Below are 26,018 nucleotides of genomic sequence, written 5' to 3' on the forward strand. Positions count from 1 at the left end.
GCACGCTATATCATTAAAATATAACATATGAAGATGTTTGTTTTAAGCTTGTCTGATGATTTGGGGGCATTGGGAAGAATAACATGAGAGCAGACAAAGTAGTTTATTGTCTGGGTCAGATACGAAAAATGATCACTTCAAGACTTGTATAAAATAGTTTAAAAATACTTTTTTTTCAGGTATGTCAGTGAGAGCTTTTCTTTGTAAAATCAAGCCATGTATTTGATGCCTGAGACTGGCTATTCAGTCAGCTTCAGGCATCATAGAATCATAGAATCATAGAATGTCCTGAGTTGGAAGGGACCCACAAGGATCATTGAGTTCAACTCCTGTCCCTGCATAGGACAACCCCAAAATTCACACCATATGTCTGAGAGAGTTGTCCAAATGCTTCTTGAATATTGTCAGGCTTGGCGCCGTGACTACCTCCTGGGGGAACTTGATCTCCTTCAATGACAAGATGATCCGCTGGATGGTAGAAAGGCTCTACAGAGGGATCTGGACAGGCTGGATCGATGGGCCGAGGCCCATTGTATGAGGTTCAAGAAGGCTAAGTGCTGGGTCCTGCACTTGGGTCACAACAAGCCCATGCAACGCTACAGGCTTGGGGACGAGTGGCTGGAGAGCTGCCCGGCAGAAAAGGACCTGGGGGTGCTGGTCGACAGCTGGCTGAATGTGACCCAGAAATGTGCCCAGGTGGACAAGAAGGCCAACAGCATCCTGGCTTGCATCAGAAATAGTGTGGCCAGCAGGACTTGGGAAGCGATCATCCCCCTGTACTCGGCGCTGGTGAGGCCACACCTCGAATACTGTGTTCACTTTTGGGCCCCTCACTACAAGAAGGACATTGAGGTGCTGGAGCATGTCCAAAGAAGGGCAACGAAGCGGGCAAAGGGTCTAGAGAACAAGTCTTATGAGGACCGGCTAAGGGAACAGGGGTTGTTTAGCCTGGAGAAGAGGAGGCCGAGGGGAGACCTTATCGCCCTCTACAACTACCTGAAAGGAGGTTGTAGCGAGGCGGGAGTCGGTCTCTTCTCCCTAGTAACAAGTGATAAGACAAGAGGAAATGGCCTCAAGTTGCGCCAGGGGAGGTTTAGATTGGATATCAGGAAAAATTTCTTCACCGAAAGTGTAGTCAGGCACTGGAACAGGCTGCCCAGGGAAGTGGTTGAGTCCCCATCCCTGGAGGTATTTAAAAGACGTGTAGACGTGGCGCTTAGGGACATGGTTTATTGGTGGACAGTGCTAGGTTAACAATTGGACCCAATAATCTTAAAGGTCTTTTTCAACCGAAAAGATTCTATGATTCGATGATTCTATATGAGAGTGAAGTTGGAAGGATGGAAGGACAGAAGGAAGGAAGGAAGGATGGATAAAGAGCATATGACACTAATAAATGGAAAGGAAGGGAGGAAGGGAGGAAAGGAGGGAGGGAGGACAGCATATGACATTGAAGAAGGAAGGAAGGAAGGAAGGAAGGAAGGAAGGAAGGAAGGAAGGAAGGAAGGAAGGAAGGAAGGAAGGAGGTGGTGGTGCTTAGGGACATGGTTTAGTGGTGGACTTGTCAGTGCTAGGTTAACGGTTGGACTCGATGGTTTTAAAGGTCTTTTCCAACCTAAACGATTCTATGATGCTATGATTCTAAGTATCAACACAACAGCAAGCTATTCCCTTTGCTTATATCTGTCTCTCATTCCCTCTACTTCAATCTCCTCTCTCCCATAACTAGAGAAAAAGAAGCGCCTTCCTTTTATCTCCAAGCTCCCACAGTGACTGTGGTCCAAACATTTGTCATTTCCATGCAAAATTACTGACATAGATGGAATCAGGAGCTGAATATGAGAATGAGACACAAATTCCAGGTAATGAACAATGTGGCTGCCTAGCTCTTCTATGGTTTATTCTACAGCCAGCCTATACGGCCTATACTCACATCCTTCCAATTTTATGTAGTTTAAAGCTTTGGTTCCAATTTTCAGAATAATTATACATGAGATTTTGACTCTCAAGAGAAAGACCTTTCACATCACTCTCATGCCCTTTTCCCTGCTCCCACCCTCAAATTCTTAAGATAAATATATCTTGATTTTATAAACCCAGAGGAATAACATACTCATTCCTGTAATGGAACACCTAAATTTTATTCCATGTTTCAGGGTTTCTTTGAGTCATCTTTTTTTAGTCCCTGCCCCCAAGAATGCAACTACCCTTGCTACTTAGGATAATATTTACTCCATGTGGAACACAGCAAGATTCCTCTCCAGGACACTGCAACCCCAAAGGTATTTAAATGGCAGAGTTGAAAAGAGGACAGCAGAATTTTACCCATGCATTAGTAAGTCATTGACTCGGCAATGGGACCAGATCTTTGCAGCTAAGGTCACTAAGACATCAGAACCAGCTATGGTTAGAAATTTTGAACTGTCCTAATTCTTGCACTACTTAGACCTCATATGCTTATGCATGCTAGATGTTTCCCAGCTCTGTGGTCCCACCCAGGCAGAACTGGCATCTGCACTCAGCCTTTATACAGAAATGAGAAATAATAAGTGAGCTGTTTGCATGCAGCATCAAAATCAATTTATAATAAAAAGTATCTTCAGAATTTTAAAAAGGGTAAAAAGGAGAACCCTGGGAACTACCAACCAGTCAGCCTCACCTCTGTGCCCAGTAAGATCATGGAACAGGTCCTCCTGGAAGCTATGTTAAAGCATATGGATGACAGGGAGGTGATTCGAGAAAGCCAACATGGCTTCACCAAGGGCAAGTTGTTCCTGACTAATCTAGTGGCCTTCTACAATGGAGTGACTGCATCAGTGGACAAGGTAATAGCTACAGATGTCATCTACCTAGACTTATGTAAGGCCTTTCATATGGCCCTCCACAACTTTCTTACCTCTAAATTGGAAAGATATGGGTTTGATGGACGGATTATTAGATGGAATAAGGAATTGGCTGGATGACTGCATTCAAAGAGTTGCAGTCAATGGCTCAATGTTCAAATGGAGATCAGTAACAAGTGGTGTCCCTCAGGGGTCCGTACTATTCAATATCTGTATTAATGACATAGACAGTGGGACTGAATGCACCCTCAGCAAGTTTGCAGATGACACCAAGCTGAGTGGTGCAGCTGATATGCTTGAGGGAAGGGATGCCATCCAGAGGGACCTGGACAAGCTGGAGAAGTGGGCCCATGGGAACCTCATGAAGTTCAAAAAGGCCAAGTGCAAGGTCCCGCACCTGGGTCAGGGCAATCCTCAGTATCAATACAGGCTGGGGGATGAATGGATTGTGAGCAGCCTTGCAGAGAAGGACTTGGGGATACTGGTGGATGGAAAATTGGACATGAGCCGACATTGTGCGCTTGCAGCCCAGAAAGCCAATTGTATCCTGGGCTGCATCAAAAGAAGCGTGGCCAGCAGGTCGATTCTCCCCCTCTACTCTGCTCTGGTGAGACCCCACCTGGAGTACTGCATCCAGTTCTGGGGTCCCCAGTACAAGACAGACATGGACCTGTTTAAGTGGGTCCAGAGGAGGACCATGAAAATAGTCAGAGGGCTGGAACGCCTCTGCTATGAGGAAAGGCTGAGAGAGTTGGGGTTGTTCAGCCTGGAGAAGAGAAGGCTCCGGGGAGACCTTATTGCGGCCTTTCAATACTTAAAGGGGGTTTATAATAAAGATGGGGACAGATTTTTTACCAGGGCCTGTAGTGACAGGACAAGGGGCAACGGTTTTAAACTGAAAGAGGGCAGATTTGGATTGGATATAAGGAATAAATGCTTTACGATGAGGGTGCTGAGACACTGGAACAGGTTGCTCAGAGAAGTTGTGGATGCCCCATCCCTGGAAGTGTTCAAGGTCAGGTTGGAATGGGCTTTGAGCAACCTGATCTAGTGAAAGATGACCCTGCCCATGGCAGGGGAGTTGGAACTAGATGATCTTTGAAGGTCCCTTCCAACCCAAACCGTTCTATGATTCTATGATCTATCAACAGGAAATGCAATCACACGACTTTGAACGGGCTACATAACACCTCTGCTTCATTTTCCTCTTCTGGTAAACTGGGATCATAATATGTACTCACCCACTTTGCAAGGCTCTTGGAGTAGTTTATGTTTGGATCATTGTAACTTCTTAGCACTGGCAAGCACTACCTTATTCAACCTAACTTCTAGTGCAAAATGTACTATATTCATGGTCAGGAGATTCCAGATGATCAGGGACTAAGAAGTAAACCTACCTGAAGGAAAGGTACTTCAGAGAATTCTTATCTTTCCCCTTTGTTCTGATCACAGCATTACCCAAGAAAGGCAAATCTACTGGCTACAGGAGACAGATCTACCTTATTCTGAGTTGTTGCCAGGTATCCTTTCTTCACATTCAACATCTTGCAGTTCTATAACTTCTACTTTAGAATTTCTTCTTTCATACCACACATCAAAAGGCACGTGGGGGTCCTCAAATGGCCCATGGTCAGCTTCATAGTATCCTTTGTAGGACGGAAAGCTCCCTCCCCAAGAGCTGTGGTTGTGCACGACAGGGTGGACAGCAACAGTCACTGAAGCTGTCACAGTAGTGATAGGCTGGCAGTAGGCTGGTCCTGAGGCACTCATGGCACCAAACACCGGGCTTCTCATGTTATGAGACTAAATTCCTATGATTCTATGATTCTGTGTTCCCAATATTTGGCTATATCTCCAGTGTTCTAGGATCCCCTTTAGTTCTCAGCTCCTTTTTACTGTCAACAGATCCTCTCCATAGTCTACCAGTCCTCCTGTTGATTCTAAAAGGTCTATTAAATCCCCAATAAATCCCCAATTAAATACCCAATCCAAAAGACGGTGAGAGACTTTTTACCAGGGCCTGTAGTGACAGGACAAGGGGCAACGGTTTTAAACTGAAAGAGGGTAGATTCAGATTGGACATAAGGAAGAAATTTTTTACAATGAGGGTGGTGAGACACTGGAACGGGTTGCCCAGAGAGGTTGTGGATGCCCCATCCCTGGAAGTGTTCAAGGTCAGGTTGGAACGGGCTTTGAGCAAACTGATCTAGTGAATGATGCCTCTTCCCATGGCAGGGGAGTTGGACTTGATGATCTTTAAAGGTCCCTTCCAACACAAACCATTCTATGATTCCAATTTGTTCAAAGTTTAAATAAACAACCAACCCACAGAAGGTCCCCTATACAAATACAAACGTAGCTAAAGTTTCATAATGAAACAACCAGGAAAGATTTCTCCAGATACAACAGGCTTTTGTTTGTGTGTGTTTTTAAACGCCATATCCTTGTTGACAATCTGGCAACTATGTTAGTGCTATCATATATATGCAAACAGATTAACCTTTTAAATTTCATGAGAATGTCAGGCGGTTTGTATTACAGTGCTAGGTTTGTACTGCCTTACACAGAAATAGAATCACAGAATGGTTGAGGTTGGAAGGTACCTCTGGAGGTCATCTGATCCAACCCCTGCTCAAGCAGAGCCACCTAGAGCCCATTGCCTAGGACCATGTCCAGATGGCTTTTGAATATCTCCAAGGATGAAGACTCCACAACCTCTCTGGGCAACCTGCTCCAGTGCTCGGTCACCCTCGCAGTGAAAAAGTGTTTCCTTATGTCCCCTTTCCTGGTGAAACTGGAAAAGATTTTTCTATGACAGTAAGATATTCTTTACTAGGATTTGCCAGGGGAAGCATGAGGAGAAAAGCAGGGAAATGTTTAATATTTTTGTGTGGATGAGTGTGAAAGGTATCAGACTGATAACAGTAAAGTTATTTCACTTTGTAAAAAACACTTACTTTTTCTCTTTTCTGTCTATTTAATAGAAATACCATCTGAGAAATGGTTGGGTATACAAGCCTCATCTGATGTTTTTTCCAGAAACAAATCTGGCATGCAGGTTGATCGTTCAAAGTTGTTAATTTCTAAATATCAAATTGCTAAGTGCAAATAAAACATTTTTCAATGTAATCTTACCTATCAATAGTGCCATAATAATCCTCTGAATATAACATTAAGAAAGGAAAAGGCAGGTGAAGTATATTTTGCATCAGTGGTAAATTTACACAGCAGCTTTGTAAACCCTGCAAAACATGCTCTCATATACAAAATAAGGCATCTCTCGCTGACTTGAGTTGAAGCTGAGTAATGAGTTGTATGCTTAAATACGAAATAAATACAGAAACTATTTTTTAGTTTTGCAAAACCAAGAAAGATGTTATTGCCTCCACTTTCTCCCCACTGCCCGAAGAAAGAAACGTCCTGTAAAATGGCCACTCAATTCAAGGTGTATATCTTTTTCATCTATCAAATCAGTGGTTCATGCCGACAAGGACATAGGTTAAGGAAAAGGATCATGCATACATAATATCTTCCTGTCCAACTGCAACGACACTATCTGAAACATGCCTACACGTTGCTCCATGGTCCAGCCAAGAAGGACTGGCAAGCCTGTGGAGGTATTTGCAACACATTGCTAGTTTTATTCAAAAGCTGGAGATTGCTCCTCTGAACCCCTGCCCCAAGCACATCCTGCAAAGGAGGACTAACCCAGTGGCTGTGCTGAAAGGAAAGCTCACCAAGTGCCTTTTCTGCCTGCTAGCATGGATTGACCATTCCTGACCAGTTCCCTTTTTCCATCCAATTTTACACTATACTCTACAGAGTTTTGTTCCATGAACGCACCTTCCAACAATGCTCAATAACAACCTGCAGGAAAACTGAATTATACAGTGCAAGATAATGCTTAACTTAATGCAGTGACCATCAAACAGGAAGCAGCAAGACAGATATTGCACTGTAATTAATTTGTAATTTTATTTCTACTAGATTTTCTACAGACTAGGAAAGATCAATGAATCAAAGTTATTTTGTCCTAAACACAATTATCACTACTTTTAGGATGCCAAGCACCTTGTATGGTTTGTATTAGCATGGCTGGATTTCTGTCAGTGAAATAAGATGCCACCAGTTTACAGCCTTGGTCTCATAGGCAGACCTCATGCACAATGAAGTAGTGCAAGAATGGCTTTATGCCACCCACATGACATGAGATTCTGATCTTAACTCATTTTGCTCACATTTTCTTCAAAAACAGTTATAGTCTCTCCCCTTTTCCTCTCCCAAATATACACCATGTTATGATCCTGAACGCAGGGACAGCATTATGAAAGTAAAGAGCGTTTCAGCCAATTTGCTGAGATGAGAAAAACTGACAAAGCAACTTACCATATGCTGTGGAGGCGATATAGTGTACAAAAAAATTGATGCCTGCAGTAGGAAAGAAAAGCTAATTCTACTGTGAAAATAATGTAGAAATACACCATAAATCTTTCTGCTTCATGCACAATCCATTTTTTTTTAATCACTAGATCTTACATAATTCAACAACAAAATACACTTGCAGAATTATTGTTATGACTTAAACAGGACGGGAAGGTTCACATGCATCCACTGCCCTTCTCCTATGGCCTTAGCGATCTTTTTCCTGTCACCTACAACAGTAATAACTGTTGTGCAGGCTACTTCCGCATCCTGTAAGCTTGCGTGCGTGTATTACAGGCCTCTCCCTGACCAAATAAAGTTTTTATAATGCAAATAATGGAAGTAATCATATGGTTGCTAGTTACAAATTCACTGTTTGTTATCCAGAGCTGTCAGTGTTGTCTTTAGATATTTGTAACTAACTGATACCAATTTTTTTAATGAAGGTCCTCAACAGACTATGCTCAAATGTAATAAGCTCATATCAAGAGGTGTCATATCAAACCTTAACGATTCTATAATTCTATGATTCTATGTGTCATCAAGGTTAGGAGGACTTTAAAAAAATTAGCATACAGAAACTTTCTAAGTAGACCAACTCTCTATGTTCTACCAGAAGCAAGATCTTGAATAGATTAACTGCATAAAATGGCCACCTCAGAAAAAATCAAAACAAAAAAACCCCAGACCCACTTTCAGTTCTGTTTTCCTTCTATGCTGCCTGATGGCAACTGTAGTATCTTTGTAACACACCCTAGCTCTCCTCGATCAGCTAAACTGCCAGCTAGACTTAGAATGATAGAATCATAGAATCGTTTAGGTTGGAAAAGACCCTTAAGATCATCGAGTCCAACCGTTAACCTAGCACTGCCAAGTCCACCACTAAACCATGTCTCTAAGCACCACGTCTACACGTCTTTTAAATACCTCCAGGGATGGAGACTCAACCACTTCCCTGGGCAGCCTGTTCCAGTGCCTGACTACACTTTCGGTGAAGAAATTTTTCCTAATATCCAATCTAAACCTCCCCTGGCGCGACTTGAGGCCATTTCCTCTTGTCTTATCGCTTGTTACTAGGGAGAAGAGACCGACCCCCGCCTCGCTACAACCTCCTTTCAGGTAGTTGTAGAGAGTGATAAGGTCTCCCCTCGGCCTCCTTTTCTCCAGGCTAAACAACCCCAGCTCCCTCGGCCGCTCCTCATAAGACTTGTTCTCTAGACCCTTTGCCCGCTTTGTTGCCCTTCTTTGGACGCGCTCTAGTACCTCGATGTCCTTCTTGTAGTGAGGGGCCCAAAACTGAACACAGCGTTCGAGGTGCGGCCTCACCAGTGCTAAGTACAGGGGGACGATCGCTTCCCTAGTCCTGCTGGCCACACTATTTCTGATACGAGCCAGGATGCTATTGGCCTTCTTGGGCACCTGGGCACATTTCTGGGTCACATTCAGCCAGCTGTCGACCAGCACCCCCAGGTCCTTTTCCGCCGGGCAGTTCTCCAGCCACTCCTCCCCAAGCCTGTAGCATTGCATGGGGTCGTTGTGACCCAAGTGCAGGACCAGGCACTGAGCCTTGTTGAATCTCATACAGTTGGCCTCGGCCCATCGATCCAGCCTGTCCAGATGCCTCTGCAGGGCCTTCCTACCCTCCATCAGATCAACACTCCTGCCCAACTTGGTGTCTTCTGCAAACTTCCTGAGGCTGCACTCGATCCCCTCGTCCAGATCATTGATAAAGATATTAAACTAACTGGCTGTCATCAGAACCGACTTTGTCATCTTTGATTCACTGCACCCAATGTCTATAACATCTTGAAGTTGAAGATGTCCCTGCTCATTGCAGGGGTTGGACTAGATGACTAGATGACCCAAACCATTCTATGCTTCTATGATCTTCAACTAGATCAGGTTGCTCAGAGCCCCATCCAACCTGACCTTGAATGTTTCCAGGGATGGGGCAGCTACAACCTCTCTGGGCAACCTGTTCCAGTGTTTCACCACCCTCATCGTAAAAAATTTCTTCCTTATGTCCAATCTGAATCTACCCTCTTTCAGTTTAAAACCATTACCCCTTGTCCTATTGCTACAGGCCTTGGTTAAAGGTCTCTCTCCATCTTTCTTTTAACCCCCTTTAAGTATTGAAAGGCCGCAGTAAGGTCTCCCCAGAGCCTTCTCTTCTCCAGGGTGAACCCCAGCTCTTTCAGCCTTTCCTCATAGGAGAGGTGCTCCATCCCTCTGATCATTTTTGTGGCCCTCCTCTGGACTCGCTCCAACAGGTCCATGTCTTTCTTGTACTGAGATGGTGATGGTTCATCACAGATGTAGCCTATGAACTATCTTCTTATGCAGCAGGAAGCAGTAGAACAAGAAAAGAGTGAATAGGAAGAGGAAGGAAACTAAGGACACAATTGTTCTTCCAAGCAATTGCCTCCTACTTGTCTGACAAAGTCAGAGCCATGATAGGCTCAGAGCATTGAGAACTGATGGAGAAATGGCTTCCATATTGGAAAACTCCATTGCTCTCAAAATGTTGTTTAAAACTATATTGGATATGCTCAATTCAAATAATCCATGTCAGCAAATTTAATCTCTGGAAAAAAATCTTGTTTTGTGTCTTCTCAGATGTTCCAAGGTCTGAATAGTAAATGGACAATGAAATAGCGATTAGTTATAGAAGAGGACTGAACAAACAGGAGGAAGCCACAAATTATGCAACTATGCAGATGCCCTAGAAGCCTCTTCTAACATCCAAGAAAGGTGGCGGGCCAGTCTGAAACGTGATTAGACCATCAGCATCTCACCTCTGACTCTGAAGGCTCAAAGGTCACTATCACAACTAAGAATCAGAAATATGTTGCCTAACCTCTGGGTGTGTTTTTTTTTCCTTTCTTTTTTAACCAAAGCATTTAAATCAGTGCCTTTCTTAGAAGGAAGAAGGTACTAGTGATCTCCTACTACTTTGTCTGAAAGGCAAGAAGGAGAATGCAGGGAGCTACAGCCTCACCTTGATCCCTGGGAAGGTGATGAACAACTAATCTTGGAAACCCATTTCCAGGCACGTGAAGGACAAGAAAAATCAAGAGCAGTCAGCAAGGATTCACCAAGGGGAAGTCATGCTTGGCCAGCCTGATAACCTTCTGCAATGAAATGACTGGCCTAATAGATGAGGGGAGAGCAGTGGATGTTGTCTTCCTTGACTTCAGTAAGGTTTTTGACACTGTCTCCCATAAGATCCTCATAGACAAGCTGATGAAGTATGGGTTGGATGAGCAGACAGTGGAGGTGGACTGAAAAACTGGCTGAATGTCTGGGCCTAGAGGGTGGTGATCAGAGGCATGGAGTCTAGTTGGAGGCCAGTAACTAGCGGTGTACCCCAGGGGTCAATCCTGGGTCCAGTTCTGTTCAACATCTTCATTAATGATCTGGAAGATGGGGCAGAGTTGTACTAGTTTGGTCTGGGACAGAGTTAATTTTCTTCATAGTAGCTTGTATGGTGCTATGGTTTGGATTTGTGATGAAAACCATTGATAACACACCAATGTTTTAGTTATTGCTGAGCAGTGCTTATACAGCATCAAGGCCTTTTCTGCTTCTCACGCTGCCCCACCAGCAAGTAGGGTGGGGGTGGGCAAGAAGTTGGGAGGGGACACAGCTGGGACAGCTGACCCCAACTGACAAAAGAGATTTTCCATACCATATGATGTCATGCTCAGCAATAAAAGCTAGGTGAAGAAGGAGGAAGGCGGGGGGGGGGGGGGGCGGAGGTGGCGCTTTGGAAGTTATGGCATTTGTCTTCCCAAGGAACTGCTAAGCATGATGAAGCCCTGCTTTCCTGGAGATGGCTAACCATCTGCCTGCCGATGGGAAGTAGTAAATGAATTCCTTATTTTGCTTTGCTTGTGCACGCAGCTTTTGCTTTACCTATTAAACTGTCCACGAGTTTTCTTACTTTTACCCTTCCCATTCTCTTCCCCATTCCACTGTGGGGAGAGTGAGTGAGAGGCTGTGTGGGGCTTAGCTGCTGACCGGGGTTAAACCACGACAAGAGTGTCCCCTCAGCAAGTTTTCTGATGACACCAAACTGGGAGGGGTGGCTGATACGCCAGAGGGTTGTGCTGCCACCCAGAGGGACCTCAACAGGCTGCAGAAATGGGCTGACAAGAACCTCATGAAGTTCAACAAGAAGTGCAAAGTCCTGCCCCTGGGGAAGAACACCTCCATGCACCAGCACATGCTGGGGGCCACCCAGCTGGAAAGCAGCTTGGCAGAAAAGGACCTGGGGGTCCTGGTGGACACCAAGTTGAAGACGAGCCAGCAACGTGCCCTTGCAGCAAAGAAGGCTAATGGTACCCTGGGCTGCATTAGACAAAGCACTGCCAGCAGGTGGAGGGAGGTGATCCTTCCCCTCTACTCAGCACCGATGAGGCCACACCTGGAGTCCTGTGTCCAGTTCTGGGCTCCCCAGCACAAGACAGACATGGACATACTGGAGAGAGTCCAACGAAGGCCTATGAAGAGGGACTGGAGCATCTCTCCTATGAGGAAAGGCTGACAGAGCTGGGACTGTTTAGTCTGGAGAAGAGAAGGCTCAGGGGGATCTCATCAATGTATTTAAATACCTGAAGGGAGAAGAGAAGGTGCAAAGAAGACGGAGCCAGGCTCTTTTCAGTGGTGCCCAGTGACAGGACAAGAGGCAATGGGCACAAATGGAAACACAGGAAGTTCTGTCTGAACATAAGGAAACACTTTTTCACTGTGAGGGTGACCGAGCACTGGAGCAGGTTGCCCAGAGAGGTTGTGAAGTCGCCATCCTTGGAGGTATTCAAAAGCCATCTGGACATGGTCCTGGGCAATGGGCTCTAGGTGGCCCTGCTTGGGTAGGGGTGGTTGGTCTAGATGAACTCCAGAGGTCCTTTCCAACCTCAGCCATTTTGTGATACTCTGGTTCTATGGTTCTCTGATTCTATGATTCTATGTGTATTTGTTAGAACAGCTCAGCTTAAAATCTGCTACCTGTCAAAGCTATGGTGACAAAACTGTTGTGTTTAACTGAAAGTTCCCTGTTTCATGGTTTTATATCTAACTTTTATACTTTCAGCATGAATTTAGTATTGATACAGAATTATATTTAAGTCTTATCTCCTGGATTATACACTTATGTAGAGGAAATTATCTTGTGGGTCTTCCAGATGCTTGTAGTGACAATCTCCCCGCTCCCTCCTTTTTAACATTTTAAAATAAATAACCTCTAACCTGACTTAAAGAAAAAAAAAAGTGTAGACTGGAAAATTTTGATGTGAAGATACTGCAAATGTCTGCCTGTCTTTGGATACTTTGAGGTTCCAAAGCTCGGGCACACAGACACAGTAGCACAACCTACCTAGGGGTGTTTTGAGGCATTTGACATATTGCTGAAAATGGTATCCGCCCTTAAAAGCAGAAACTTCTGTGCTCTTTTTCAAGGCATGTAGGATTTCATGTGAGCCTAACATATTAAAGTACTTTTTATGTTATGTTTCCCAGGCCATCTCTTTTGCCAAGCTGTCTTTAAAAAAAGCACCAAAACTGGTTAGAAGTGTATTGTTTACTAGCACTTGCACAGGTATAATAGTTTTAGTTTTTTCTTTCTTTTTTTTTTTTTTTTCTCTTCTGAAAGGTTCAACATCGGTGGTGAGAACTTGTTAAACACAAGTATGTGCCTGGATATGGAGATGTTGAGAAATTTCTCAGAGAAGATCAGGTCAGTTCCACTTAATTTTCAAAATAATCACCTTTTACTGTGACAAACTAAAAACTGATTTTAATATCTTTTCTTGCTGTGGATTGTCAAAAACTTGATTTTTTATTCATTTATTTCCCTTTCCTTAAACACTGTGGGTTAAGAAAGCTACCTAGATGTATTTAGCCCCACCTAAGCGTGCTCATATTCCGGTAAGTGGTTAAACAGTATATATCATCTCCTTTGCTTTCATTTTATGCAAGCCACAGGTGGTAGTGATGCTGGAAAAATGCTTCCCAGCATTGATTCCATTTGCAGGATGACAAAGGCAAGCCTAGTTGTGAATATTAATGCATGTAGATGAGTGTTAGGTGCAAAATAGCCAGTGCTGTAGAGACTTAAGTTTTCAGGACCATGTCCAGAAAGAGAATATAGGGATCTCTAGGGTAAGGGAAATGCTAGGAGAAGATTTTGAAGGTCTAAAAGGCTGGCCATACACAGTGTCTTTACTATGGCTTATTATTTAAGCAAGTATGAACTTACAGTTGTAATTGTATCTCTGCTTGTTCTTTCAATTTCACTTTCATGTATTTTTAGTCACTATGAACTTTATAAAATCAAGACATTCACTGCCTAGGATGACTGTTATATATTTAAAGTTTATGCAAAAAACATCTGCAACATATTCATGCCTTTGCCTTTTATGCTGACAATGAACAGTCACTTACAGCCTATGAAGTTTTTATGCTTTCAAACAAATATATTTTGTCACAACAGCACAGTAAAGTTATTACAGTCTTCGATACTCTTTCTTCCAGCTCTAGAGTATGCCTCCTATTTATATCTCAGCCAATAAACAGGCCCCAGAATTCCTAGCAAGCTCTTTATTTTAAATATAAACATAAAACAACATTATTTATGAAAACAAGGAGTTATATATATAATGTATATTTTAATCATGTGGAAGGATGCAGATATCCACCAGCAGAATGGGAAGAAATTTCCTCAAGTTTATACAAACAAACAAACAAACAAACATGTTGAACTGCATTATGTTTGGAACAGATATTATGACAAATAAAGACTAACATTTTCTACAGTGCAGGGAAAGAATTTTTGCAACTATTTTTTAATGTCATCTTCAATATCCTTCATTTAATTTACTCCAGCAATGCATGCAGTTTATGGCACAACCAGGTTCTGGAATAATTACAACTGAAATGAGAGTAGTTGCATGTCTTAATGGATCATGAAAGACTTGGCTTTTTTAAAAGTCTGGGAAAAATGCAAAAGTGACTATGTAATCCTTTGCAGGATTACAAAAACTGAGTGTGTTTACTACATTTTAATGTTTGGGTTTTGGGGAAGTTTATTAACACTGGGTAGAGCAGGTAATTCCTATTTGGAACAAAATCTCTACATTTTTAAATTCTCTATGAAAGCAACTGGACCTCAGCTCCAAGACAGTGTGCCTGATATAACTGCCTTGCAGCTGCAGATCCTGGAAATCTGAGCTCTTGAGTCTCTGAATGCAAGAGAGCATGGTTAGGGAATTGGCGAGGAGTCTGGCAGGTTTCTGTCTGTCTGGGACTTTTGCCTTTATTTTCAGTCTTTGTTAAACTTTAAATTTCCTTTCTTGTTGAAACTAAATTTTTTTAAGGCTTACCAGCCAACCCCAGAAATTGTGAGGAATAATATTAAAAAAAAGTGTTTTTCAATGATATCCATATTTTTTCCTCTCCTTAAACTGTCCGAACACTGAGTACAACTTTAAAAGTTAATGTGCTAAGCTGCTAATATTTTAAGACATATGTATAATCCTGTTTTGATAAGTGCAACTTAACACTGAATTCCTGTAATTAGATAAAAATATTTGTATTATCAGTAAAAAAAAATGGCAATCCATGATGAAATTTTATTTCCTTTTAAGTTAGCCAGTGCTTTGTTACCTGCCATCAAAGGGGGGCAGATTTTGCACTAAAATGCTCAATTATCTTTCCTGATTGCTGCTATTTCCAAAATCAGTAGTAAGGAAAAGCCTGACTTCTTACCAAACCAGAATTGTGTCTATGTTTAAGCATATCTCATATGTAAAGAGAAGATTCTGAAACGGACCTGACCACTTTCAATTGATTTCCAGTTACAGAATTGCCAAATGGGTATTTTAGAATGGGCTGAGCAAGAAAGCATTTTCTTGTTATGACATAACATACATCTCTTATATTAATGTTCTTTTTTTTTTTTTACACACTCAATGCAACATATAGGCAATCTTCCCTAGGCTAAAGAAAGCCAGAGAAAACTTCGGAGTGGGGGGAGTATGTGTTATAGAGTATATGGTCTTTTCTCTGTGTGTGCATTTTTTGTTTGTTTGTTTTTAATTAAATGAGCACTAGGAGGTAAATGGAACAAAAACTAGCTAGCTGGTCATAAGTGGTGATAGGATGAATGTGTGTTTTATTCTTTCAGGAAATGGGCATGTACCTCTATGGCGAGTTAATGGTGAATGAAGATGCAAAATAACAAGAACTTGCCTATAAATGCTGTGTCCTTAGCCAGAGCAGTGTCAGAGACGTCATTCTGAAAAGGTGATATTTTTTTCATTTAAAACCCTGATTTTACCTCATACAGAATGAATATGCATAGCTCACTAAACAGTAAACTTTGGCATACCATAGAATTTGTGGATGCTTAGCTCAAGAAATAACTCTTGTTACATATCTTGTTTGTTTTTAAACCCAGCTGCTGGAGCACTGAGTTAGATGCACGTAGGCACTAGCTGAAGAGCACAGAGGGGCTTTCTTCTAGGCTTTGTAATGGCCTGTACAATAGGCAACTGTAAGTCAGAACAGCCAGAAAAGGCCAGGATCCATGTGCAGTTGTTTTCCATTCTGTATTCTTAACTCTGTTTACAACACATCTTAAACAAAATTGCAATTGTGTGAGAAGCAGTCCTATTTACCAAAGCTACATATTGACTTGATAGGTAGCACAATCTTTGAAAAGAATCTGCACCCATAATGGAATTATGAAATTGTGCAAATCTGAATCGTGTGAGAACAATTTGATAATTTAAATGATTTTGTGCTAAGTGTAGTCAGGTCTTTGAAGACTGAATCTGAGGTAAGAAGAGAAGCCTTGACATTTAGAAGCTGCTTAATGTCATACACAGTCTAGCTTGTTTCTGAAATTAATGGGGATAAGACAACAGAGAAAATGCAAAATTGCAAGTAATATTCACAAAATAAAGATTGCTGCAGGTTATAAACTGGTCATTTGCAAAGATATTCTCCATCTTTCAGTCTATTTGAATAGCTTGAGATAACCTTACATTATTTGTACATGTATGTTTAACACACAGACAGTTAGGACTGGTATGAAGAAGGGTAAAAGGGTTTTTGCCCAGGAGCTAGCAGGACTGATTGATAGAGCTTTAAACTACATTGGAAGGGGGAAAGGGACAATACCTGGCTAGTCAGCGATGAGCAACGGGATGGCACGCCAAAGTTCAAGGAGCTGCGTGCTAGTGAGATTCCTCAGGCTGCTCCACGAGGCAACGGGCACGATGAACCGCACTTGAAGTGTTTCTACACAAATGCGTGCAGCACGAGGAACAAGCAAGAGGAGCTCGATGCCTTGGCCCTGGTGGGATGAGTCCTGTGACTGGCGTGCCATGATGGATGGTTACAGGCTCTTCAGGAGGGATAGGCAGGGCAGGCGAGGTGGAGGGGCGGCATTGTATGTAGTGGAGGGGCTGGAATGCAAGGAGCTAGCAGTTGGCGATGGCCCAGTTGAGAGCCTCTGGGTAAGGATTAAGGGACAGACAAATAAAGCGGATGTCGTTGTGGGAGTCTACTATAGGCCACCCAGCCAGGATGACGACACAGATGAGTTATTCTTTAAGGAACTAAGGGATGCTTCCAAGTCATCTGCCCTTGTCCTTATGGGGGACTTCAACTTGTCAGATGTCAACCGGGAATACCACACAGCCGGTACAAGCAGGTCCAGAAGATTCTTAAAGCATCTGGATGATAACTTCTTGGTACAAGTACTAAGGGAACTGACCAGGAAAGGTGCCTTCCTCGACTTGCTGCTTACTAACAGAGAGGGTCTTGTGGGTGAAGTGGCGATTGGTGGCTGCCTTGGCCAACAGCGACCACGAAGCAGTCAAGTTTAAAATCTATGGTAACAGGAGGAAAACTGCCAGCAGGACCTCAACTCTGTATATGAGGAGAGCTGACTTCAGGCTGCTCAGGGAACTACTTAGTAAGGTCCCCTGGGAAAAAGCTTTTGAAGGTGCTGGGGTCCATCAGTGCTGGTCACTTTTTAAGTACCACCTCCTAAGCGCACAGGAGCAGGCAATTCCAAAATGTCGGAAGTCAAGCAGGCGAGGTAGAAGGCCGGCTTGGCTGAGTAGGGATCTTATGCTAGAACTAAGACAAAAAAAGAAAATGTATGACCAGCGGAAGCAAGGTCAGGCAACATGGGAGGACTACAGAGAGGCTGTTCATCACTGTAGGGAGGAAATACGCACGGCCAAAGCTCAACTAGAGCTGAAGCTGGCCAGTACTGTGAAGGACAATAAAAAGGGCTTTTTAAAATATATAAATGGCAAAAGCAGGCAATAAAATAACATTGGACCATTACTTGGCGAGCATGGTCACCTCACAAACAGGGACACAGACAAAGCAGAGACGTTTAATGCTTTCTTCGCCTCGGTCTTCAACACCGATGATGGGCTCTGGGACCCCCAGAGCCCTGGGCTAGAGAACCATGACTGTGAGAATGATAAACTCCCAACCAACCCCGAACTTGTGCAGGATTTGCTGCTCCAGCTGGATCCCTATAAGTCAATGGGGCCCGATGGGATTCATGCGAGGGTACTTAAAGAGCTGGCTGATGTCATAGCGAGACCTCTCTCAATGATTTTTCAATGCTCTTGGGAATCTGGGGAGGTCCCAGCTGACTGGAAGCTGGCAAATGTTGTCCCAATCTTCAGGAAGGGCAATAGGGATGACCCCGGTAACTACAGGCCTGTCAGTCTCACCTCTGTGCCTGGCAAAATTATGGAGAAGATTATTCTGGGAGTTATTGGAAAACACCTGAAAGACAACACAGTCATTGGCCCCAGCCAGCACAGATTCATGAGGGGAAAGTCCTGCTTGACAAACTTAATTTCTTTCTATGACAAGGTTACCCACCTAGCTGACCAAGGGAAGCCAGTCGATGTAATCTTTTTGGACTTCAGTAAAGCCTTTGATACTGTCTATCCCAGTATCCTCCTGGACAAAATGTCCAGCATACAGCTGGATAAACACATAATGCAATGGGTGAGCAATTGACTGACGGGTCGGGCTCAAAGGGTTGATGGGGATACATCGGGCTGGCGACCAGTCACTAGTGGGGTTCTGCAGGGAACCATCTCAGGGCCAGTGCTCTTCAATATCTTCATAAATGACTTGGATGCAGGACTTGAAGGTTTGTTATCAAAGTTTGCCAATGACACAAAATTGGGAGGAGCCGTGGACACTCTCGAGAGCAGAGAGGCCCTGCAGAGAGATCTGGACAAATTAGAGAGCTGGGCAATCACCAACCATATGAAGTTCAACAAGGGCAAGTGCCGGATTTTGCACCTGGGACATGGCAGCCCTGGATGTACATACAGACTGGGCAACGAGAGGCTGGAGAGCAGCCCCGCGGAGAGGGATCTGGGGGTTCTGGTCGATGGCAAGTTGAACATGAGCCAACAGTGTGCCCTGGCAGCCAGAAGGGCCAACCATGTCCTGGGGTGCATCAAGCACTGTATTGCTAGCCGGTCGAGGGAGGCGATTGTCCCGCTCTACTCTGCACTGGTGCGGCCTCATCTTGAGGACTGTGTGCAGTTTTGGGCGCCACAGTACAAAAAGGATACGAAGCTACTAGAGAGTGTCCAGAGGAGCCCCACGAAGATGGTGAAGGGTTTAGAGGGGAAGCTGTATGAGGAGCGGCTGAAGTCACTTGGTCTGTTCAGCCTGGAGAAGAGGAGACCTCATTGTGGTCTACAGCTTCCTCACAAGGGAAGGAGGGGCAGGTGCTGATCTCTTCTCCCTGATGAGGGAGAACGGCAGGAAGATATGATAGGACCCGAGGGAACGGCAGGAAGATATGCCAGGGGAGGTTCAGGTTGGACATTAGGAAAAGGTTCTTCACCCAGAGGGTGGTGGAGCACTGGAACAGGCTCCCCTGGGAGGTAGTCATGGCGCCAAGCCTGACAACATTCAAGAAGCATTTGGACAACTCTCTCAGACATATGGTGTGAATTTTGGGGTTGTCCTATGCAGGGACAGGAGTTGGACTCGATGATCCTCGTGGGTCCCTTCCAACTCAGGACATTCTATGATTCTATGGTTCTATGATTCTATGATTCTATGATTCTATGATCTCTTCCAGTACAGCATACCTCAGATTTTTGCCTAATGATATAATTCATCTGACAGGCTGATTGCCTTGGATGTTCACATAACTTTATAGTTGATTTGTGATATCAAAATTCAGACATCTAATTTAGCAAAATTATCGTTTTGTGATCAGTACTGAGCAGGAATCTTAATTCTCTCCGATTCAAGCCTCAACATGTAGGCAGTGCTTGATATTAAGTTCAGTGTGAATTTGTGGCATTTACTTTATTTATATGGACTACGGCAGATACCATGAAAACAAGTTTGTTTATGAATAGTCCTGTTCTGTATAGACAAGAACTGTGCCTGCCAGGAAAATGTCATCAATGTGGATTAGATTGTAGAGTGATGGGATGTCAGTTGGGGGGGAAAGGGTCACATTCTAAAAACAGGCAGGGCTATAACAAGACACTTGATTATGCACTCCCAGTTATCAAGAACCCACCCAAATTTGAGAGTTACATTCAACATTTCTGTAATGTGGTAAATGCCTTTTAAGTGTCTGAAGCGCAATGAAGGCCATAAAGATGCAGATGCAGTTTGTTCTTCTTTACTTGGTGCTGTCTTCCTATAGTTCCTTAAATATTAAAATGAAAATAAAAATTTCTACAAATTTCTGGTGGTAAGTATCTAGCATAGGAAAATTACATAAGATATGCATTAGCAATAGTCTAGAATTACTTGTTTGACTTCTCAGATGGACTAGAAATGCATGCTGAGATAAATAAATAAAATCTGAAGATTTTTTTATGAGAACAACACTCTTAAGAAATATTGAGCTTGCGAAAAAAGAGTGACTGCACAGCTGTCTTTTAATGTTGTGGCTGTTTGGGTTCCTGGCATGATGATTTAAGATTTGAGATTAAAATCACATTGCCAGGGATTACCACATAGCCATAACCCCAGCTGCTACTATGAAAATCATCATGACTATCTGATATACACCTCGGAACCTTCTCCATCCATTAAAAAAGTCCAAACAGAAAAGGAATGCACATCATGGAAGAACCTCATATGATAATTAGTTAGATGAAGACCTCTCTGACAAGGTACAGAGCTTAGCTGGTTGGTGAACAGTGATTGTTTTCCTCTTTGTTCACAGTGGCTAAGTTCTGTACCTGAAGAGGAGATGAGAACATTTCTTAAGTGCCAGCCTACATCGGGTGGAGTGCATTTGCTGGCTAAGATACATTGCTGCTTAATATATAGTTCTGTAATAAATGCTTGTGTGTGAAACACAGTATACAGAGCATAAGAGGCAGAGGTGGCTCAGCGAGAATCAAACTCTTTTTTAGCTGAGAATAAACAGTGCTCTTTAGCAGTCAGACTGAGAATTTAAGATAATTTGGTTACAGTGCTTTTCTAAAGGTCAGAGGGAACAAATGTTTGTGATTTTAAATTGGAATTGTCTATAAAGCGTTGTTTTGTAAAGTAGTCTCTTCTTTAATGGATGCTCTCATGATTTCTCTGCAGTTGTAGCTTAGCAATGTATATCGTTTGCAGGAAATTATTGTTTCCGACTGGAGCTGCCATTTACGGCTGCTGCTGTTATTCCAGGCTTTTGATGGACCCGTCCTCCGGTGCCTACTGAGCTGATATCAGTTCTGATTTTACATACTGGCTCAGTTTAGCAGGAACAGGAGTTGAGCCCTAGAGCAAAAAAGATGTACCTTTTCTAAGAGCCTATGAGAAATGTTATTGTTTTCTCTCTAAAATCAAATTAGTACACATTATGATGTTCTTAACACAAGAAGGTATGTGGCTATGTAGAACATTATACAGTATTACTCCAGTAATTGACCTCTAGCATCATTTTCAGAGTGACCTGCTAATAATTATGGGAGTGTGTTTGTACTTTGGCCCAATTTTTCAAATGGACTTCATTTTTAAGTTACTGGCAGAGCATAACTGTGGTTATGGAACTTAGTTAGAGAGCTAAATTTAGAAGTATATCTAAAAACACTGTTTCCCTTTATATTTCATCTGGTAAAGAGTACTGAGTACCCAGAAGGGAGATCTCTCTAGATTTCTAGACCTATCACAACAGCTTTTGGAGAAGAGCCAAACAAGAATACACAAATACTGCTTTATTGTAGCAAAGTAATAATTTTTACTTCTGCTTCTGCTGTAGGAAAGATCACAGAGAAATTCTTTTAATATTTCTCCTACTAAATCCTAGTGGTACTAGGATTTCATTGACCCAAGATATCAAAGGAAGGATTATGTGACTGCTAAAACAATCAGCTAACAAAAATAGTTACCTCTCAGTTTTCCAGAGGCTCACTGTAACCAAGAACACTTAAAAACACACACAGACACACAAACATAAACTTCATGTGCACAAAAACTACATGTGCACACGCACAGTACTGTGGCTCAAGGTAGTTCTTTAGTACAATTTGGGTTTTATCTTTGCTGTTTGGTGATATAGCCATTCCAATTTGCAGCTGCCAAGGACTCTTGATTTGAAGGATTTTATGCACTTTGGTCAACATAAGAATCACAGAAATTAGATGAATCTGTATTTTGTTTGCAACTTCTATGCTGAATTAAAAAGCTAATATAAAATTAGCTGGAATGGGGGAGGAGGGGGGGTACTGGAAGCTGGAAGTGACCAGCCATCATTCTGGTGATGGGATGGGACTGAGGGAAAAATTAAGATCAGCATTCTTACTGGTTTGTGTAGGTTAACTTTTGCCATAAATGTCAGACCTTCTGTTTTCCACACCCCTGTGCTGCTCCTTTTGTACAGTGATTTATCAAGTGTAGCGCCTCTCCTCCAGGAATGTAGTGCTCCACTGATCAGAAGACATCTTAATTGTTCCTTTCAGAGAATAAACCTTAAACATTTAAAAATTTGTGAACGTATTTCCTTTGTATGCTACTGTTTTACATCAAATATGTGTAGTTTCTCCATTGCACAGAAGTTCAAAGTTAATTTATAAACTTAAAAACCCTACTCTGTTTCTTCTTTTACAGTAAGAGAGAAGCAGCTCAATGTGGTTAGTTAAGGGATATTAACAAGAAAAATTAAACATGCAAATTACTTTTTTTAAAGTTCTGGTACAAAAAAATCTAAACTAAGAGCCTGCCTAAATGGTGACATCAGTCCACAGAATATAACTCATATTTACACCACTACAATCTCTGAGCTCCCCCCTTCGAGGCACAGTGTCATTACCTGTATTATGGAACAGTCAGCAACTTCTTTCATATGCAGCATTATTGATATTTTTAATTTTTTTTTCCTTTTTTTTTTCCTGTGTCCTTCACACATAGAGCATAGAATGCCCTGGTTCCCATTTGCTGAAGCATTTATAGCTATATTTCTTAAACATCTTTTTTTTAAACTTTATAGTTCAATGCACATGATATTCTAAAACTGCATGGACCTGGCAGTGTCTTCACTTGCACACATTGACATGCAGGATTGTTATCATTCAGCTAAGATCACAAACAGCAGTATTTTGTACTGCTCACTGCTTGTTATCACATGCATGCCCAGCCTTTCCGGCCTAAGGGCAACACCTTACTTCAGAAAGGAGGGAAGAGTTTGCAGGAGGTTATCTGTCTTGTTTTGATTCCTTTACACCAGGAGAAAGGACCTCTGGAGATCATCTGGTCCAAACCCCCTGCTCAAGCACAGCAAGAAAAGATATTAAAATCAGTTTTTAGTTTGTCACAGTAAAAGGTGATTATTTTGAAAATTAAGTGGAACTGACCTGATCTTCTCTGAGAAATTTCTCAACATCTCCATATCCAGGCACATACTTGTGTTTAACAAGTTCTCACCACCGATGTTGAACCTTTCAGAAGAGAAAAAAAAAAAAAAAAGAAAGAAAAAACTAAAACTATTATACCTGTGCAAGTGCTAGTAAACAATACACTTCTAACCAGTTTTGGTGCTTTTTTTAAAGACAGCTTGGCAAAAGAGATGGCCTGGGAAACATAACATAAAAAGTACTTTAATATGTTAGGCTCACATGAAATCCTACATGCCTTGAAAAAGAGCACAGAAGTTTCTGCTTTTAAGGGCGGATACCATTTTCAGCAATATGTCAAATGCCTCAAAACACCCCTAGGTAGGTTGTGCTACTGTGTCTGTGTGCCCGAGCTTTGGAACCTCAAAGTATCCAAAGACAGGCAGACATTTGCAGTATCTTCACATCAAAATTTTCCAGTCTACACTTTTTTTTTTCTTTAAGTCAGGTTAGAGGTTATTTATTTTAAAATGTTAAAAAGGAGGGAGCGGGGAGATTGTCACTACAAGCATCTGGAAGACCCACAAGATAATTTCCTCTACATAAGTGTATAATCCAGGAGATAAGACTTAAATATAATTCTGTATCAATACTAAATTCATGCTGAAAGTATAAAAGTTAGATATAAAACCATGAAACAGGGAACTTTCAGTTAAACACAACAGTTTTGTCACCATAGCTTTGACAGGTAGCAGATTTTAAGCTGAGCTGTTCTAACAAATACACATAGAATCATAGAATCAGAGAACCATAGAACCAGAGTATCACAAAATGGCTGAGGTTGGAAAGGACCTCTGGAGTTCATCTAGACCAACCACCCCTACCCAAGCAGGGCCACCTAGAGCCCATTGCCCAGGACCATGTCCAGATGGCTTTTGAATACCTCCAAGGATGGCGACTTCACAACCTCTCTGGGCAACCTGCTCCAGTGCTCGGTCACCCTCACAGTGAAAAAGTGTTTCCTTATGTTCAGACAGAACTTCCTGTGTTTCCATTTGTGCCCATTGCCTCTTGTCCTGTCACTGGGCACCACTGAAAAGAGCCTGGCTCCGTCTTCTTTGCACCTTCTCTTCTCCCTTCAGGTATTTAAATACATTGATGAGATCCCCCTGAGCCTTCTCTTCTCCAGACTAAACAGTCCCAGCTCTGTCAGCCTTTCCTCATAGGAGAGATGCTCCAGTCCCTCTTCATAGGCCTTCGTTGGACTCTCTCCAGTATGTCCATGTCTGTCTTGTGCTGGGGAGCCCAGAACTGGACACAGGACTCCAGGTGTGGCCTCATCGGTGCTGAGTAGAGGGGAAGGATCACCTCCCTCCACCTGCTGGCAGTGCTTTGTCTAATGCAGCCCAGGGTACCATTAGCCTTCTTTGCTGCAAGGGCACGTTGCTGGCTCGTCTTCAACTTGGTGTCCACCAGGACCCCCAGGTCCTTTTCTGCCAAGCTGCTTTCCAGCTGGGTGGCCCCCAGCATGTGCTGGTGCATGGAGGTGTTCTTCCCCAGGGGCAGGACTTTGCACTTCTTGTTGAACTTCATGAGGTTCTTGTCAGCCCATTTCTGCAGCCTGTTGAGGTCCCTCTGGGTGGCAGCACAACCCTCTGGCGTATCAGCCACCCCTCCCAGTTTGGTGTCATCAGAAAACTTGCTGAGGGGACACTCTTGTCGTGGTTTAACCCCGGTCAGCAGCTAAGCCCCACACAGCCTCTCACTCACTCTCCCCACAGTGGAATGGGGAAGAGAATGGGAAGGGTAAAAGTAAGAAAACTCGTGGACAGTTTAATAGGTAAAGCAAAAGCTGCGTGCACAAGCAAAGCAAAATAAGGAATTCATTTACTACTTCCCATCGGCAGGCAGATGGTTAGCCATCTCCAGGAAAGCAGGGCTTCATCATGCTTAGCAGTTCCTTGGGAAGACAAATGCCATAACTTCCAAACGCCCCCCCCCCCCCCCCCCCCCCCCGCCTTCCTCCTTCTTCACCTAGCTTTTATTGCTGAGCATGACATCATATGGTATGGAAAATCTCTTTTGTCAGTTGGGGTCAGCTGTCCCAGCTGTGTCCCCTCCCAACTTCTTGCCCACCCCCACCCTACTTGCTGGTGGGGCAGCGTGAGAAGCAGAAAAGGCCTTGATGCTGTATAAGCACTGCTCAGCAATAACTAAAACATTGGTGTGTTATCAATGGTTTTCATCACAAATCCAAACCATAGCACCATACAAGCTACTATGAAGAAAATTAACTCTGTCCCAGACCAAACTAGTACAACTCTGCCCCATCTTCCAGATCATTAATGAAGATGTTGAACAGAACTGGACCCAGGATTGACCCCTGGGGTACACCGCTAGTTACTGGCCTCCAACTAGACTCCATGCCTCTGATCACCACCCTCTAGGCCCAGACATTCAGCCAGTTTTTCAGTCCACCTCCACTGTCTGCTTATCCAACCCATACTTCATCAGCTTGTCTATGAGGATCTTATGGGAGACAGTGTCAAAAACCTTACTGAAGTCAAGGAAGACAACATCCACTGCTCTCCCCTCATCTATTAGGCCAGTCATTTCATTGCAGAAGGTTATCAGGCTGGCCAAGCATGACTTCCCCTTGGTGAATCCTTGCTGACTGCTCTTGATTTTTCTTGTCCTTCACGTGCCTGGAAATGGGTTTCCAAGATTAGTTGTTCATCACCTTCCCAGGGATCAAGGTGAGGCTGTAGCTCCCTGCATTCTCCTTCTTGCCTTTCAGACAAAGTAGTAGGAGATCACTAGTACCTTCTTCCTTCTAAGAAAGGCACTGATTTAAATGCTTTGGTTAAAAAAGAAAGGAAAAAAAAAAAAACACACCCAGAGG

The 26,018-nt window shown here is 43.0% G+C and overlaps 1 long non-coding RNA gene across 3 annotated transcripts in view; it reads left to right on the forward strand.

Moving 5' to 3' along the window:
* LOC148054091 (uncharacterized) overlaps positions 1-26,018 on the forward strand; it is a 119,385-nt gene that overhangs the window by 70,881 nt on the left and 22,486 nt on the right. For 2 of the 3 annotated variants that reach the window (XR_015707701.1, XR_015707703.1), the window contains 3 exons: positions 9,882-10,082; positions 12,916-12,999; positions 15,448-15,566. This is a non-coding gene — a long non-coding RNA (uncharacterized LOC148054091). Of the gene's footprint in view, positions 1-9,881; positions 10,083-12,915; positions 13,000-15,447; positions 15,567-20,918; positions 22,143-26,018 lie in introns of those variants that run through there. The other variant, XR_015707702.1, reaches the window with a different exon arrangement.

This window comes from Nipponia nippon, unplaced genomic scaffold (genome assembly GCF_047370975.1).
Source record: "Nipponia nippon isolate SJK-2023a ecotype South Korea unplaced genomic scaffold, ASM4737097v1 scaffold_34, whole genome shotgun sequence".
In the NCBI taxonomy this organism is placed as follows: Eukaryota; Metazoa; Chordata; class Aves; order Pelecaniformes; family Threskiornithidae; genus Nipponia; species Nipponia nippon.